The sequence below is a fragment of the Anas platyrhynchos genome, chromosome 4, assembly GCF_047663525.1.
Source record: "Anas platyrhynchos isolate ZD024472 breed Pekin duck chromosome 4, IASCAAS_PekinDuck_T2T, whole genome shotgun sequence".
NCBI classification, from domain to species: Eukaryota; Metazoa; Chordata; class Aves; order Anseriformes; family Anatidae; genus Anas; species Anas platyrhynchos.
Genome location: NC_092590.1, coordinates 66003426 through 66016566, shown reverse-complemented (window position 1 = coordinate 66016566; position 13141 = coordinate 66003426).

Sequence of the window (13141 nt, the reverse complement as noted above, 5' to 3'; positions counted from 1 at the left end):
CTTCCCAGCACAGTCAGGACAAAGGCAATCCACTCAGCCACGGCCTGGAGGAGGGGGGAGAGAAAGGGGGTTAGTGGGCCTGTCTGGGAGGGAGCTGGCTGCTGGGGGAGCGGGGTTGGTAAGAGGGCTGGTCTTGGAGTGGGCAAAAGCAGGGCTTGTGAGCACTGTGTGGCTGGGAGCCACAGCGGTGTCGGCAGGCTTGAAGGGGACAGAGGCCCTGGGCAGAGACTCCCCGAGAGTCCCTTCATCCTTGCTCCCAGCCCCCGTGGCCGCACCGGGCCCTGCCTGCGGTGTAGTCCTGAGTGTCTGGACCCCAGGTGCAGGCTCAGAACCCCCCCCACCCCAGATGCGTGCCACGGCCCTTGCCCAGCCCAGCCTTCCCCCACACACCATATTCACGGATCGCTCAAGTCCAAATGAAACGGACTGCCTGGTGCTCGCTCCTTTAAGGACAGCTCTCCATTGTGACTTGTCCTCAGATGTGTGTGTGACACGCGTCAGAGCCATGTCACAGATGCCCCACCGCCCATCTGACGCATGGCTGCCTTGGGCACCAAGGCCCCGGAACCCCCAACCTACAAACGCAAGAGCAGTGAGCTCCCAGGGGCTCTGAACCCCCTCCAAACTGCTCTCAAAAATAAACAAGGGGACTTGCAAGCTTGCTCCTTCCCTCTTCTCCTCTTGGATGACTTCTGCTGGGGTAGGGCTGAGTGCTACGTGGCCTGCTAACCAAGAAAATGCACCTTTTGTCTGTGTGTCCACCCCTAGTCATACTCACTTGCCGAGTAGATTGGCTTCAGGACAGACACATTCTGCAGCAGACCGGGGTATTGGGACTGGCAGGGCTTTGTTTCCAGCATCGAGGACACTTGAAGCAGCCAAGGTAGCCCCCAAGACCCATCAGCCCTCACAAGGGAGGCTGACGAGGCACAGGCAGAGCCAGCAGTGCCCCCTCATCCTGATGTTCAAAAGCAGCCCCTAGGGAGTTGCTAGAGTCTCCAAAGACCTCTTGAACACTGACAGGCTTGTGACATACAGTACCCCCCCTAGGAAGCCTGTTTCAGTGTTTGAGCACCCTCACGGTAAAGAAATATTTTGTACTCTCCTGCCCAACCCTCCCCTGGCACAGTGTGTTGCCGTTGCCTCCTTTCTGTCATCAGTTACCAGGGGTCTAAGACTGGCACTTCTCTCTCACTTCCCCTCCTCAGGAAGTTGTATAGATTACATAGGATGCATCTGAGAATGAATTTGCCAGTTGAATCTGGTAAATCAATGGATATTTACAGGGCTGGTGCCACAGACAGGGGTTTGGCTACTTAAATCATGAGGCTTGCTTTGAGAAACCTCATCTGCTGGTAGCTGATGAAATTCACCTGTCAGAGAAGTGGAAGAGCATCTTCAGTCATAGGCTTGCCAAGTTGATGAAGAGGGCTTTATCTAGACTTGCTGGGGGAAGGGAACCTCAATCCATCCCCCTCCTCCCAGTTTGAAGCCAGTGGCAGTGATAGACGCCCAGAGCATGAAGGTTGGTCACAGGTCATCTAGAAAGCACATGAAGGAATTTCAGCTGTTCCAGCCAGTAAATCAGCTACACGAGGGACACAACTTAAATGTCCCTATGCTAAAGCACGTAGCATGGGGAATAAATAAAAGGAATTAGAGACATGTACACATTTGCAGGGCTATGACCTCATTTGCATTATGGAGACATGGTGGGATGGCTCCTGTGATTGGAGTGTTGGAATGGAAGGATACAGGCTCCTTAGGAAGGACAGGCAGGGGAGATGGGGGGGGTGTAACTGTATGTCATTGAGCAGTTGAAGTGCATGGACCTCTGCCTGGGGATAGGTGAGGAGCTGACAGAGACCTTACGGGTTAAGATTAAAGGGAGGGCAGGGACAAGTGATATTATAGTGGAAGTCTGCTACAAGCCACCTTATCAGGAAGACCAATCAGATGAGGCTCTCTACAGACAGATAAAAATAGCCTCATGTTCACAAGCCATGGACCTCATGGTGGATGGACTTTAGCAACCCTGATATCTGTTGGAGGGACAGCACAGCAAGCCATAGGCAATCTGGAAGGTTCCTTGAATGCATTGATGATAAATTCCTTCTCCAACTGATAGAGGAGCCAACAAGGTGAGGTGCTATGCTGGATCTCCTTCTCACTAACAAGGAGGGGCTGGTGGAAAATTTGAAACTTAAGGGCAGCCTTGGCTGTAATGACTGTGAAATGGTACAGTTTAGGATCCTGAGTGCGGTGAAGAGGAAACACAGCAAACTCATAACACTGAACACTGGGTGTGGGTGTGAATCCCTTCTTCAGGGATCTGCTTGGTAGAATACCATGGGATAGAGCCCTGACAACCCCAAGAATACTGGCATCCCCTCCTCTAGCTCAGGAGCATCCCAACAATGAGGAAGTCAGGCAAAAATGCCAGAAGGCCTGCATGGATGAACAAGGAGCTCCTGGCCAAACCCAAACAGATAAAGGAGGCCTACGGAAGGTGGAAACAAGGACAGATAGCCTGGGAAGGGTACAGAGACATTGTCCAAGCAGCCAGAGATCAGATTAGGAAAGACAAAGACCTATTAGTGTTAAATTTGGCCAGGGACATCAAGGGCAACAAGAAAGGCTTCTATAGGTACATAGGTTAAAGACCAACTAAGGAACTTAAAGGTGCACATGTCTATGGGACCTGATGAGATGTATCTGAGGGCCCTGAGGGAACTGGCAGATGTAGTTGCTAAGCCACTATCCATCCTATTTGAGAGGTCACGGCAAGCCGGTGAAGTTCCCACTGACTGGAAGAGGGTAAACATAACCCCCATTTTTAAAAGAGAAAAATTAAGACCAAGGAAACTACAGGCCAGTCAATCCTGCCTCTGTGCCTGGCAAGATCATAGAGCAGATTTTCCTGGAAACTATGCTAAGACACATGGAAAATAAAGAAGTGATTGGTGACAGCCAACATGGCTTCATTAAGGGCAAATCATGCCTAACAAATCTGTTGGCCTTCTGTAATGAGGTTACGGCATTGGTGGATAGGAGAAGAACAACAGATGTTGCCTACCTGGATGTGTGCAAAGCATTTGACGTGGTCCCTCACAATATCCTTGTCTGTAAATTGAGGAGATATAGATATGATGGATGGGCCACTTGGTGGGTAAGGAATTGCCTGGATGGTCGCACTCAAAGATCTGTGTTCAACAGCTCAATGTCCAGGTGGAGATCAGTAACAAGTTCATCGGGGGTCAGTACTGGGACCAGCACTGTTTAACATCTTTGCTGGTAACATGGACAGTGGGATTGAGTGAATCCTCAGCAAGTTTGCTGATGACACCAAGCTGTGTGGTGTGGCCAACATGTTGGAAGGTGGGGATGCCATCCAGAGGCACCTGGACAGGCTTGAGAGGTGGGCTCGTGTGAACTCCATGAAATTCAACAAGGCCAAGTACAAGGTCCTGCATCTGGGCCAGGGAAATCCCAAGCACAAATACAGTCTGGGTGGACAATGGATTGAGGACAGCCCTGATGAGATGAACCTGGAGGTTCTGGTTGATGAGAAGCTCAACATGAGCTGGCAATGTGCATGATTGCAGCCCAGAAATCCATACAGTTCCTGGGCTGTATCATATGAAGTGTGGCCAGCAGGTCAAGGGAGGTGATTCTCCTCCTCTACTCTGTTCTCATGAGACCACACCTGGAGTACTGTGTTCAGCTATGGGGCCCTCAGCACAAGAAGGACAATGAAGTATTAGAATGAGCGCAGAGGAAGGCCAAGAAGGAGGATCTGGGAAATTACAGGCTGGTCAGTCCCACCTCTGTCCCTGTAAAAGTGTTAGAACAGCTTGTTCTCAATGACATCTCCAAGCAATTGGAAGAGAAGGTTATGAGGAGTGGTCAGCATGGATTCACCAAGGGGAAATTGTGCTCAACCAACCTCATAGCCTTCTATGATGGCATCACCAGCTGGGTAGATGGGGGGAGGGCAGTGGATGTCATCTACCTTGACTTCAACAAGGCTTTTGATACTGTCTCCCATGGCAACCTGCTAACAAAGCTGAGAAAGTGTGGGATAGAGGAGTGGACAGTAAGGTGGGTTGAGAACTGGCTGACTGCCCGAGCTCAGAGGGTGGTGATCGGTGGCGCAGAGTCCAGCTGGAGACCTGTGACTAGTGGTGTTCCCCAGAGGTCGGTGCTGGATCCGGTCTTGTTCAACGTATTCACCAACGACCTTGATGAGAGAATAGTGTCCACTCTCAGCAAGTATGTTGATGATACAAAGCTGGGAGGAATGGCTGACACACCAGAAGCCATTCAGCGAGACCTGGACAGGCTGGAGTTCTGGGCAGAAAGAAACCAAATGAAGTTTAACAAGAGCAAGTGTAGAGTCCTGTACTTGGGAAGGAACAACCGCATGTTTCAGTGCAGGCTGGGACATGACCTGCTGGAGAGGAGCTCTGAGGAGAAGAACCTGGGGGTCCTGGTGGACAACAGGTTGGCCATGAGCCTTCAGTGTGCCTTGGTGGCCAAGAAGGCCAATGGGATCCTGGAGTGCATTAAATGAAGCATGGCCAGCAGGTCAAGGGAACTAATCCTCCCCCTCTACTCTGCCCTGGCCAGGCCTCACCTGTAGTACTGTGTCCAGTTCTGGGCTCCCTGGTACAAAAAAGACAGGGATCTCCTGGAAAGAGTCTAGCAGAGGGCCACAAAGATGATACAGGGCCTGGAGCATCTCCCCTGTGAGGAAAGGCTGAGAGACCTATGTCCAGCCTGGAGAAAAGAAGATTGAGAGGGGACCTTCTCAATGCTTATAAACACCTTAAGGGAGACAAAGAGATATGGCCAACCTCTTTTCAGTGGTTTGTGGGGACAGGACAAGGGGCAATGGCCACAAAATGGAGCACAGGAAGTTCCGCGCCAATATGCAAAATAACTTCTTCATGGTGAGGGTGACGGAGCACTGGAACAGGCCGCCCAGGGAGGTTATGGAGCCTCTCCTCTGGAGATATTCAAGGCCCATTTGGTGCCTACCTGTGCATCTTGCTGTAGGGAACTTGCTTTGGCAGGGGAGTTGGACCTGATGATCTCTCGAGGTCCCTTCCAACCCCTACAATTCTGTGATTCTGTGATTTTCTCTGGTTTTCTCTGGTTCTACTCATACTAGATAGCATGACTGCTAGGATATTCCTAAAGAATTATCTTGTATTTTTGAGTATAGTTAACAAAGATTTCAAAATGCAGATAAATTAACCCAGTGTTCCAGGAGTCAATTTAATTTGGTCAGAGATTGTTGGTCAGAGATTGTTGAAATTGGATAACTTGCACTTATGGCCATGCTACATATCTAAATGCAGCCTATTTCACTGGATTTTCAAAACAAGTGTGCCTGAGGAGTTGTCAGAAAATAATGAGGTTCTGTTAAGCCTGCCATAAGAAGGAGTGTTGCATTCCTGTGGCTGAAGCTTCTGTATTTAATTCTCCCTGGAATCATATATTATTGGGAAGCTGAATTCAACAGGGTAACTAGTAGGAGACTAAAAGGATAGAAAGCAAATTCATGGAGATGTAAATTGAAGCATGTTCAATGCCTTGATATACCTTCACCCAGAAATCTGCCATATTACTCATGTTTATATGGAGTGAATAGTAGGGATAGAAATAACCCACATTCTGCAATCAGGAGGGGCAGAAGCTTCTGGGAGGAATACAAGGAATCAAACACATTAAGCTTTAACACTTCTTGGTTGTACTTGAGTGGAGCTCATGCTGGGCAAAGTTTGTTTGCACATTCAGCCTATGAACTCAACACTGCAGGGAAAAATTAACCTGTTCTGAACCCTGTTCTCTAACAGTGTCAGCATCCTGAAGGTTGTGGTACTAGTATTCCAACCAGTTTAACACAGCTGTGTCTTTGTGGTTGCATGAAATCTAATTGTCTTTGAGTTGCAATTCAGTACCATGACTGGAAAGATTTTGGTGGAGTATTTATCCCCCAAACTGTGGGATATATATATATGTATATATATATGTATATATATATATATGGTAGCTACTCATTCAATAAAATGAGTTAAGTACCTGTTTAACTGCTAGTGTGAAGCAGATGACTTATTGCTTATGAAAAAGGAAGACATGAAATTGTGCACAAAAATGTTTTGTAGGAGATGTCAACTTCATTGTCTTCATTTAGAAGAAAAACCTGGGAAGTTCCTTTACAACAGATTACATGGTTATGTCTAGAAGACTAAAAAAAGTCTCACCCTCCTCTGGAAAACAGGATAATGATTATTCTAGATAACCCTCAGATTTGCTATGCATTTTTATTGTGATGCTCCACAGCATTTAACTTTTCATAATTTTCCACCTTATTGATAGTTCTTTGCTAACATTTGCCATGAGATTCATGTGGGTGTGGTTTATCTGCTTGCTCTTTGAGGGATCTCAAGTCTGTCTTTATTTGGAAAATAAAAGAAGGATAGAATTATAATGCTCAAGTTTTACTTTCTCATGAGGTGGTTTCCAAACACAGATCCTTAAATGAAAATTGTTGTATGTTGGCGTGGACCAAGAATGATTCCTAATATTTAATCTGGAAGTCTATGCAGATGAAGTTCATGAAAGACAAATTTAAACTGAGCATGTAAAGAGAAGGGGAATAAGACACGTATTTGAAGAAAATAAACAGGAAGAGCACTGCTTGTATGAGAAAGTCTAGGAGGGAATTCTCTGTGCTAGGAAGAAAAATAACAGGGAGAGAAGAGTTATTTAAACTAAAGAACAAAGTTGGCACCATAACAAATGCGTATGAGAATACCCATTTAGACTAAAGTTGAAAGGTAATATACATCAATGAAAAGAATTTGTATAACACTTTCAAAAGAGAGAGCAGCTGGAGGGAAAACCTGTCAGCTTTTATGTGAAAAAAAAATCTTGTTTCAGAAGAATCAGTCAGCTGCTTAAGACTGAAAAAAGACCACCAAAAAACACAGAGTTGTTCTATGAAGAACCTAGGAGCTGCAGACACACAGAAGTTGGACACCCAAATCCATCTACCTTGGGAGGAGCAAACCCATATATGATTCCCAGAAGAAAGGTCACTATCCTTTGCCAGTTGTTGATCTCCAAACTTCCCTAAGGACCACTTGGCCGAACGAAATAATTTATCTGTCACAGAGAAGGTTGAAGGGTTTGTTGTCACTGCAATAAATACATCTCAATACCAAAAGAAATACCTCTGATATATACCAAGACAATAAAGATGCTGAGATAAAAAAAGATGTTTGGATATGCAATATCTTTAATGGGAAACTCACAGAATCACAGAATCACAGAATTGTCTAGATTGGAAGAGACCTCAAGATCATCAAGTCCAACCTCTGACCTAACACTAACAAGTCCTCCACTAAACCATATTGCTAAGTTCAACATCTAAATGTCTTTTAAAGATCTCCAGGGATGGTGACTCCACCACTTCCCTCGGCAGCCCATTCCAATGCCTCATAACCCTCTTGGTAAAGAAGTTCTTCCTAATATCCAACTTAAAACACCCCTGTCACAACTTTAGCCCATTCCCCCTTCTCCTGTCACCAGGCACATGGGAGAGTAGACCAACCCCCATCTCACTACAGCCTCCTTTAATGTATTTATAGAGAGCGATAAGGTCGCCTCTGAGCCTGCTCTTCTCCAGGCTGAACAAGCCCAGCTCCCTCAGCTGCTCCTCGTAGGCCTTCTTCTCCAGACCCCTCACCAGCTTTGTTGCCCTTCTCTGGACTCACTCGAGCACCTCAATGTCCTTCTTGTTGCGAGGGACCCAAAACTGAACACAGTACTTGAGGTGTGGCCTCACCAGAGCCGAGTACAAGGAGGCTCAAAGTGAATAAAGGAATAGCCTGCTTTGTAGAATAGAAAATAAATTAGGTACTTGTTAGTTTAAAGCTAATAAAGCTTAGGGAAAAACTTAGCTGAGTATGAATATAGTCCTGCCCTACACTTATGACTGCAGAAACTTATGAGATTAAATTTTTCCAAATAGAAAGAAAGACATACATATAACCACTTAAAAGTTGGAGCTTTTAGGTTGAATGTTTTCTATTTGGTCTATTTGAGCCAGAGAGGTATTTGGAAAGAGGCAAAAGCAAGCCAGAACACAGAAGGAAAAACAAAAGATGCCAAAACCTGATTTGATACAAAAAACACAAGTCATGAGAGAGTTTCTGGCAGAGTGCTGACCAAAAGTGCCTTGTAGCTGTAGGACATAAAACCATCTCTATTTCTTTATTCCTGATAGGTTTTGAACAAAGAGGTTTGAACCAAAGATCCGTAATTCTGTTGCTGTTACCAGAATTCAAACTAGTTATTCAAGTCAAAAAGGATAGTACTGTATCAAGTGATCCCAAAAGTGTGTATTTACCCAAATGTATATATTTTTAAATGTTACTGTATGCCCAGCTTGGTTAGATATTGATGAATCATTTAAGAGTGCTTTTTCCAAGCAAGCAGTCTGGGACCAGCCACTAGAACGCCGAGCATTGCCTTATTCCCACTGGCTTCCCTCAGATGCCCTCAAGGAAGGAGAAACCTTCCCATCTCCCAGGCTTCCTAACTCAAGCTGTACATGCTGGGCAAAAGAAAATGACACAATGCTCCTCCCCTATGCCCAGATACAGCTTTGTAAACACGTAAATGTAGTGATTGTGAATAAACCAATTAGACAAGTATACAGTATTGAACAGAAAGGGCTTGAGGCTGGAAAACAATATCCTCCTGGACCTTATAGCTGGGTAAATTGAGACATGAAATAGATGAGTGATTTACTCAGGTTCTAGTCTGGGAGACTGAAACATCAATGCTTCGGGAGTCAATTTTGCAGGGAGGTCTGTATGATATTTAAAAGCAAGATTTTCTTTTAAAAATGTGTTGAAGATGTTTCCAAAGCAAACATGCTTTGTCCCTTTCTTCCCTTTGAAACATGTTATTCTTCCTTTTTTCTTCTTTTGATGTCAAATCAGAATTCAGTCTGGCATTATAATCTTGAAACATCTGGAAACTGTAAATCTAGAAGGAAAAAAACTTGTCTTGTTCTGAATAATTAGAAAGTCATAACATTCCAGAAGGTTGTGGTGGTTGTTTCTTTTTTCACTTTGGCTTTCATATCTGGGAAGAAAAGGATTTACGTGGTTTTCACACTGCAGTGACACAATGTTCTTATGAGGCCATTACCTCTTACCACCAATTTTCTTCAGAAAGCAGATATATTACTGGCAGTTTATTCCTATTTATCAGAAGCTGTATTTGCTACTACTCCAGTGTTACAAGACTAGTTTCTTAGGATGCACGTCTGTGACTCAGTCTCTCCAGGACACTTTGATCCTGCCACATCATTTCCAGTGATATTTGCAGTAACTGATGGACTGGACTTGTAAGGGAAGATTTACATGGCTTAGATGTAAACATCTGTTGTGTTTTGGCTGGGACAGTTAATATTATTTGTTAAGGCTCATATGATGCTGTTTTTGACTTTTGATGGTAATAATGGTGAAAGCACACTGATGTTTTAGTTGTTGTGATGCTTATACAGAGCCAAGGACTTTTCAGTTTCTCATGCTACCCTACTGGTGAGGAGGCTGGGGGTGCACAAGGAGCTCGGAGGGGACAGAACCAGGCTGACCAGAGGAATGTCTCATATGGTGTCATGCTCACAAATAAAAGCTGGGGAAAAGGGGGAGGAAAGGGTGGAAGAGCATTCAGTGTGATGTCATTTGTCTTCCCATGAAACTGTTGCGCAAGATGAGCCCTACTTTCCTGGAAGTGGCCTGCTGATGGGAAATAGTGAATTCCTTGCTTTACTTTGCTTGCACACATGGCTTTTTATTCACCTAGTAAACTGCTTTTATCCCAGTAAACAGCACTATTAAAAACACTGAAGATACCAATTGTAATGATCTATTAAAAGCAAACTGGTCTGAACCCAGGTTTAGACACAGACTACATCTATGACAGAGGGATTAACAGGTGCTGCATCCTAATGATAAATCCTGTGATTTGGTTATCATGTGGCATTGGATCAAGGGAAGAGGATGAGGATGAAGGAGCAGCAGATCACAAAGTGCTATGGACTGACCACAGCCCCATTCCCCTTTCCTCTGCACCGCACAGCAGAAGAAGAGGGTGGGTGGAGGGTTGGGGGGGGGGGGTTAGTTTGCTTTTAGTTTGTCACTGCTGTAGTCTGTTAGTAATAAATGATAAATTACATTAATCTCCCTACACTGAGTTTGTCTTTCCCATGATGGTAATTGGTGAGTGATCTCCCTGTCTTTAGCTCAGTCTTTGAGTTTTTTTTCTCATCATATTTTCATGCAAAATGGCAAATAGGAAATATATTTGAAAGAGCTGTGCATCAATAGTAGATTTGAATTACCAGTGTTTGCATCTGCCCATCTGTCAACACCAACAGGGGTAGGAGGCAAAGGGAAGAAAGAGCACTTCTTCCTGCATGAACTATGCTTGTGTGAGTCTCTGAAATTATGGACATGTATGAATATGTGTAACTGGGCTTATAATGTGTCAAAGGCTAAAACAATGTATCCTGGAGTTGTGTAGTAACTCGTTAAATACATTATAGTCATATACATATGTTATATCTACATCACAACTGTTTTATATTGTCTAAATGAAGTCTTAGAAAAAATATTCTTCTGAAAAGGTTGCAATAGAGCATACTGCAAAACTTAAAGCTATATTTTAATTTCAAGAAAAAATAATAATACAAAAAGCTGATGCTATCATATAAAAAGTTTCAATTTTAGTCATTGCTTTCTGACAAGGAAAGGGGAATAAAAAAGCTTCTTCTCTCAGTTATGTTAGTTTTGATTTTCTGGTTTTAGTTACTTTCTAGCATCTCTGAATCTCATTTCACCCTTTTCCTTTTCCATTACTCACTGTTATTGCATTGCTGATTCAGCATAGTTGCAACATATTTGTTATTTACAAAAGGGGACCACACATATGCAGTTGTTGTCACTGGTTAATTCTTTCTAAGAAGCTTCTGGAAATGGACAGATCTTAGGACAAGTATGACTACAGAGGGAACATCATCACTTTCTAAAATGTGCATTTCATCTTCCTCTTTTTAATCTTACAGAAATTTTTATTATTTGTGGGATATAATTGCATTGAGTTCTTCAGAAAAGAGAATCTGAAATTCAGCTATTCCGGTAGGATTAAAGGTACCTGTATTTATTCAGAGATTTAAGAACAATCAGACTAGATGGATATTTGTACAGGGAATAAGGAATAGCATTGGCAACACCTTTGGAAATTTATTAAAATGTTTTATAAGTAATTTAGTTGAATCAAGTAATGAACTGTGAAGAGTCGTACTTTCAATGCATGTCAGGAACACTTGGGTATTTTAATTTTGTCCCAACTGAATATTCATTCATTCATTCATTCATTCATTCATTCATTCATTCATTCATCCATTCTGTCCTGGTTTCAGTTAGGACAGAGTTAATTTTCTTCCTAGTAGCTGGTAGAATGCTATGTTTTGGCTTAGGATAAGAAGAGTGCTGATAACACCCCAATGTTTTAATTGTTGCAGAGCAGTGCTTACACCAAGCCAAGGACATCTCAGCTTCTTGCTCTGTCCTATCAACAGGCAGGCTTGGGGTGCAGCAGGAGCTGGGAGGGAACAGACTCAGGACAACTGACTCAAACTAGCCAAAGGGGTATTCCATACCATCTGACGTCATGCTAAACAATATATAGGGGTGGCTAGCCAGGGGAGGGAGGCCGGACTGCTCGAGGTTAGGCTGGGCATCAATCAGCAAATGGTGAGCAATTGCATTGTGCATCACTTGTTTTGGACACATGAGTAGTAGTAGTACTATTATCATCATTATTGTTATTATTATTATTGTTATTATTATTTTCCTGTCTTATTAAACTGTCTTTATCTCAACTCACGGGCTTCACTTTCCTGTTTCTCTCCCCCATCCCAGAGAGGGAGGGGGGAGGGTGAACAAACGGCTGTGTGGTGTTTAGCTGCTGGCTGGGTTAAACCACGACACATTCATATATTCCATTTTTTAAAATATGTAAAATTGCCTTTTATCAATATCACTCTGCTCTTGATTTCCACTGGTAGGGGATTTGAGTACATTTGAAAGACATAACTCTGAGTCAATAGCTATTTCATACCCATCAGAATGGAGCTACCTTTTTAATGGATTCCCCAAAAGCTCATTGTTTTCTATTTTGTCTGTGCAATATGTCAAAATGAAAGGCAGATTATTGATTTGATCTACTTTCATTCATTTCTAGTGACACAAGGCTCAGTTAATAGAGCAATGGGAACCATGCAAAATTTCCAGATTTAATTATATAATTAAGAAAGCACAGGCACATCTAAATTTCAACTTATTTACTTTTTTTTTTTTTTTAAATAAGTTTTCTTTACACTTCTATGCAAAGATGGAATGAGAAATATAAGTAAATATATTATTGGAAGTGCTACTTCCATTTTAATGTCAAAGGGAAAAAATGCTATGTAGAACAGACATTTGCTGGCATCAAATAACTGTTGATCTTTTGAGGTCAAGTAGTTTCAAATTTACCATTCTGACAACCTGCAAAAGTCCAGAAGATTGGAAGAGGTGATAAAATTGTCGCATACTACAAAGCAAAGGAAGCTAATTGCTATCTGAAATCTGTGAAATTTGTGTCAATTGTTGACAAGCAGAACTTAAGGAACAATTAAAACTTTCACTCTGAAGTCAGGGCTTTTTTTTGAAGACATTCACTAGGTTATGCAGTTATCATTGCCAAGTTTCACTCATGATAAAAAAACAAAACAAAACAAAACAAAACAAAAAACCCACAACATTCTGTTTAATGAGCTTTTCATAAAAGATTAAGAATTACAGAATTACCCTTCTTTTTTTCTTCTGTTGAGAACTTAGAAAACGCAAAGGTGAAGCCAGCTTTTCAGCAGTTTTAATGAAAGAAATTAAATGTTATAATGTTAATGTTAGTGTAAATAATGTTATGCATGACAGATACATTGGACTTTATGTGGCTAGACCATCTGATTTAACTTTCTTTAAGAAAATATAAGCTCTTAAATATGGCTAGG